Source organism: Motacilla alba, chromosome 5, assembly GCF_015832195.1.
Source record: "Motacilla alba alba isolate MOTALB_02 chromosome 5, Motacilla_alba_V1.0_pri, whole genome shotgun sequence".
NCBI lineage: Eukaryota > Metazoa > Chordata > Aves > Passeriformes > Motacillidae > Motacilla > Motacilla alba.
The window spans coordinates 62269106-62274785 of NC_052020.1; the positions used below are offsets into that span (position 1 = coordinate 62269106).

Genomic DNA, 5680 nt, shown 5'->3' on the forward strand with positions numbered 1-5680 from the left:
TTCCACAGTTCTCCCTGCTCAGACCTCATCAGTCTGCACAAAAAAAAAAGCCTTTTCTTGAACATTTTAAAGTCAGCTGTATTTAAAACTCATACCGTTCATGATTCAAAGAACCATTTATTTAATTAGGAGGCACTGAAGATTTTACCCAGATACCATTGTCTGACATTCAATGTGACTTTGGTCTCATAACACACTCTGGTCTGTAATGGCTGAGCATTCAGTGTGCCACAGCCCCTCTGTCTGTACAGGGCCATTAGCAATGCTGCTCCATTGACTGGAGGCTCAGCTCTCTAATGAGAACTGGGATGACTGCAGAATCTTCAGCACTGCCAGCATTCACCCCTTGCTGTCCTGCTTGGTCCATGAGCCAGCAGGGCGTTGGGATAGGACAGGCTATTTCAGCAGCAGGATATTCTTCTGCACTCGCACTTGCACTCTGCTGCCTGGATAGAAATGGTGGAGGAATAGGGGTTGAATAGAGCTTGGTTTAAAATGGTTGAATAGAGCTTGGCTTAAAATGAGGACAAGTATTAACAGTGCATTTACCCTGGATGGACAGCAGCCCAATGACTTTCTAGCTGGGTAAAACCATCAAACCTCATAACAGGGTGCATTGTCAGAGCTTCTGACCAGAAATTGGGCCTGGCACAGTTCTGCTCATGGAGGATTTGGCATCATGCAGAGACAGACACAGCAGCCTGAGGGAGGGCAGGACTGTGGGCTGGTCAGGTCCTTCTGTCTAGGAAGGGAAGCAGGTCCTCTCTTCAGCCACCTGCCCTCCCCTGGCTGGCTGTCCAGCAGTGCCAGCAGTGCCAAAGGCTCCAGCAGTGCACACTCTCCTCTGACTGACCTGGTGCACTTGCACACAGCAGGGACAGTGGCACAGAGCTCCCACAGCTGCTGGGATGGAGATCTATGTCTCTGGTGCTGCTGACACCTGCCTTTGTGCTTTGGCTCATTTTTCTCTCCTGTGCTTTGTAAACTGCACCCTGGAAAGAATGAAGAAGCCCCTGCATGAGCCAGTTGGGTCTCTGATATGAACTATATGACATGGAAATAAATTAGGAGGTTCACTTGATTTTTTCATACTTATGTCATAAGTGAGAATAACACTCTTGTTACAGACTAATGGAAACTGGGATTGATCCTCTGTGAATCACTCATGTTCTTTAAAGTTCACTTCTTCTTTCTGCTAAACAATTCTTTACAGTAATAAATATGCCTCTCTGACCTTTCTGACTGTAGATGGAGAATAGATTGAACAAAAGGAAATAGTGATCAACAAGAAATGTGTACAGTGCTGAGCTGGACTCTCGTGGTGCCTTGAACTGCAATGACAGCTCAGAAAAGACAATGACCTTGGAATGGCTTTGCAAAGTGCAGAAGAAGGCAAAAAAAGCTTTCCCTCTCTTTGGACTGAACACGCATTCAGAGCTGTGCCTGTCTCCAAGGAACTTGCTACACTTCACCCTTGCTCTTGTTGCTCTGAGGGGTGATGTGGGCATCATGAGGGCAATCGTGGTGTCCGTGTAAGAGTCCTCCATCAGCTGCACCCTCAGTGCCCAGCTCACAGATCCTGCCTTTTCCCAGGAACTCCTGAGTCCATAGATTCTCTGCATTCCCAGGTTTTGTCCCAGCTCTGCTGTTTGCTGGTGTGGTTATACTGATGATACAGGTCCTGAGCAACTGGTTCTGTGCCCTTGGTTCCCAGGAGCTCTGAACCACCTCAGTTAGGACCATAAATGAGGCTTTTCAAATGTCAGGCACTGTTTCCAAGAGATAACTGCTATTTGCTCCCAGAATTACACTGACTAGAGCTGCTGAAGAATGTTTTGTGCACCGCCATGCTCTATTAACCAGAAAAGAGAGCAGAAAAAAGTTACAGCTAGGAAAATATTAACTATTGTCTGTCAGCATGGATTAAGAGCACCCAAACTTCGTTGCCTGAAAGGCTGCACTTGCCTAATAAGACAGTAATAGTTTTCATGTGAAGCCTCAATTTAATCCTTCTGCATTCCTGGGCTGTTTAGGCTGCTTTGCTTCAAATGTCACATCTAATCAGTGTGCCACCTTCTGTTGAAAGCATGCTTTTTAAATAAAACTTTGATAGACATTTGTCTTACATAAAACTTGTCCTTCCATGCAAAGATAAAAGCAGAACACTGAAGGGAGAATTTGTCTGGAATCAAAGAAATGCTCCTTCTCTCACTGTCTGCTGAGTACCTTATGCTCAGCATTCATGTCACTTTCATTGCACATCACCCGGTGCAGACACCACCAAATTAGAGAATCAGTAATTTACCTCTGGAGCCTCTCACTAAAGCAAGGTGGAAAGGAACAGAGCATGCCTGGCGGCCTGAGGTGTGTGTGCCCTTGCACAACTCTCTGGTGGTGTGCACTTCCGCACCAGCCAGCCACCGATGAATGTGTTCATGAATTTATGTACTTTGATTAGTAATAATTAATTCCAGAGGCCAAACTTTGACTCTCTTTTTCAAGAGTCAGTACTCTGAGTTTCAGCACGGGGGGCTGTGCTGCTTGGGGTGGCCCTGCTGGGCAGTGGCCATGGGTCACGCTGTGGTGCTGCCCTGGGCTGCCTTGAGCACCATCAGGCCAGCTCTGGGCCCTGCCCGGTGCCCAGAGGCAGCCTGGCAGTGCCTGCACCCCCAGAGTCTGCCAGCACTGCTGCCTGCTCCCAAACAACCGTGAAGCTGGGGCTGTTTGGCCACAGGCTCACACTGGAGACCTCTCACACATCGTGCTCACTTTGACTGCCTTTGTTCATAAATCCAGGAAAGGCTCTGCCAGGTCTGTGCTTCTTGCTGGTGACTGCCAAAAGGGGGCAAGAAACCACTGGGGCTTGGATTCCTTCTGGAAGGTGCTCCCTGTACAACTGCTTCAGGTGACTGCTAGAGCACTATTTTCATTTTTACCTTCTTAGTTTATTTCCCTGCCAGATTTTGCCATCTTTTCAGAGATCAACAGCTCCAGATGATCCTCTGGTTCTGAGTTTTCATTGGCTTAATCTAATTCATTTGAGAAAACAGCAGTCTCTGAGCCCAGCTCAGCCCTGGAAGGTGCTGCCCCAAGGCAGCAGTTCCACCAGCTGCTGCAGACGAGCTGCCCAGCCCAAGCCAGCACCACTGTTACAGGGTGAGAGCTCTCCCTGCCTGCCCTGTGCAGGGCAAACAGAAAATCGGAAGGAAGCATGGACTTGGAATGGATCTCAGAAATGATGACTATCTGCTAAATAACAAAGTGCAGTGACTCACCTTCCTCCAAAAACATTTTATCTGGGAGGGGAGGGTGCAGAGGGGAGGGGATCTTGTTTATTGTGCATGAGCTTCAACAGCAAGTAGGATGAATGTGCTGAGACACTGAGGTCAGCAGAGGAGCAGCCAGAGGAAACCCAGTGACTGATAATTGGCGTCCTCTGCTCCCACCAGCCTCATGCTTGAGAGCTCATTTCCTGGCCATTAACCCAAATCAGGGCGGACTGGCCCCCAGCAGGATGGCTCACAGGGCCACGGGGACAGGCAGCACTGGGGCCTGGGGAGCAGCTTCAGCGTGTCTGAGGCAGAGGGATGCTGCAAAGAGCATTTTTGAGGATGAATCATGGGAGTTACACGATGACAAGAGAATAGCTGCGGGAGAGCAAAGGCCTGCCAGATCACAGCTTAGGGAGGCCACAGCCCAGGAGCTTCATCTAGTAAAGCCAAGTCAAAATATTGGTTTGAGAAATTTTTAAGCCTTTCCTCCCGTACTTTGCAAGATAACAGATCAAGTACATTTCCAAGTCCTACCTATTTACTCATTTCTTACACACCCGGTTTATCCATAGGGATGCAGTATGTTCCTTACCATGTGTGATGGAGTGATGTGTCCTTGGCAGCAGGAGGGGAATTCTGCTTGTGTCCTGTTTTGATAAGAGCCCTTCATAGCAGAAAATAAACACCAGTTTACTTCTAATCTTTACAGCAATCTGGAAGCATTCCCCAGGACAGGCAGGCCATTACCTCTGCTCCTGTGTTCCTCTGCTCTCCACCATGGTTTGGCACAGTCTCAGCAGACCCAGGGTGGGGAGCTACTACTTTGAGTTATGCTGCTGAACCTGCTACCCTCCCTTTCCTCCATATGGTCTTGCTGGTTTTCATCACCCAGCCTTTTCTGGGAAAGATTAGCAGATCTTAGGGGTGCAAATTCCCATGTGCTGTGCCCGTGGATCTGAGTGTCCATGGGAATGAATGGCCATTGTGCAATTGTGTCTGTACAGATTGATCACTGCTTGGTGCAGGCTGCTGCATACAGACTGTGATTCTGCTGTCTCTCTTTACGTGTGCCTGTAGGAAGGTACATTTTACCACTGGCTGCTAGGCTACAGGAATCCAGGTAAATCACATATGGAAACATATCCCATCCCTGGCGTGTTTTACAAACCAGTCAGTGTTTGGATGAGAATGAGGGCAAGGAAATAGCTTCCAATTTAAAGAAGTAAACATAAGGATGTAAACATGCATCTCCTATTTGTCCCTGTCCAGAAGGGACAAATAAGGCTTGTGGCTGAAGGATTGTGGGATGCTCACAATGGCATCATCACCCAGAGAAGCTCTAATTCTGCTGGGCACAGAGAGTGCACACACTCTGAGACTTTGCAAACACTGACACCACTTTTAATCAAGGTAAACTTCAGTCATTTCACTCAGTATTATTTCATTTGAAGAACTGTGCTGTGAAAAGAAAAATTCTTTAATTAATATTTTGCTCAATTAATTCTTTCTCTCAGAGGAGTTTGAACTTTATTAAATTATCCAAAAGAAAGAAAACACATCTCAATACAGATATTGCATTAATTCAATGTAACCCACAAGCTTCCATTTCAATAATCATTGCCATTTCTACTGATCTTTGCAAAACTTCTCGAACTGATAAACTTTCCCAGAGGTTAAATTTTGCCTTAAGACAGAGACCATATGAAGAGAAATGTCACATCTCGGACTCCTGGAATGACCTGCAAGCATAACACAAGACATGAAAAAGAGGCAGAGAAGCAGCCATGCTATTTTGCCTGAAGGAACATAATTCTGTTGTTGTTATTGTTAGCTGTGCAGATATTGTAAAATTCAGGCTCTCTGTTCAAGGTACCCTGGCCCATTTGACACCTGGAGCTTCCTCAGTGTCCTTCCACCTGCTGTTCTGTTGGAAAATCTAATTCCTCTCCACCAGAGGTCATCCCAAAGAGCATCCACCTCTCCATGACCAGCTGCTGATGGGTTTTCACACACACAGCCACTGTGGCTGGGCAGTGCTCAGAGTGCTGCACACTGACCCGTGAGGGTCTGGTCCCTGTGCCACAGCTGTGAGAGAAGCCCCTGCCCTGTACCCCCGGGCCTCTGTGCTGGCTGCATCCCACCCCTCCGAGAGAGCTGAGGATGGGCATCCCCACCCCTGCCGGGGCACACCCTGACAGCCCGGCTCGGGCAGGCAGGTGCCCGGAGCAGCACCCCTCTCCTGGCCATCCTGGTATCCCCATGGCCTCTAGCCACAGGGAAATGTGTCACAGGCACAGCCCCCCGGCCCCGTGCCCCTGTGGGCAGGGCTCGCTGGGCTCCCCTCCACGGAGCTCCCAGAGCTCCCCTGAGGAAGCCAGGTACCCAGCATTTGAAGACAGCAATTAGTA

The 5680-nt window shown here is 48.4% G+C and overlaps 1 long non-coding RNA gene across 1 annotated transcript; it reads right to left on the reverse strand.

The window, feature by feature from the left end:
* Positions 1-226: 226 nt before the first annotated feature.
* On the reverse strand, positions 227-4110 carry LOC119701093. Its single transcript, XR_005256998.1, has 3 exons — positions 4020-4110; positions 3865-3936; positions 227-446 (listed from the first exon to the last, which is right to left on the reverse strand). It is a non-coding gene; the product is annotated as an uncharacterized LOC119701093 (long non-coding RNA).
* Between the last annotated feature and the right edge of the window lie 1570 nt (positions 4111-5680).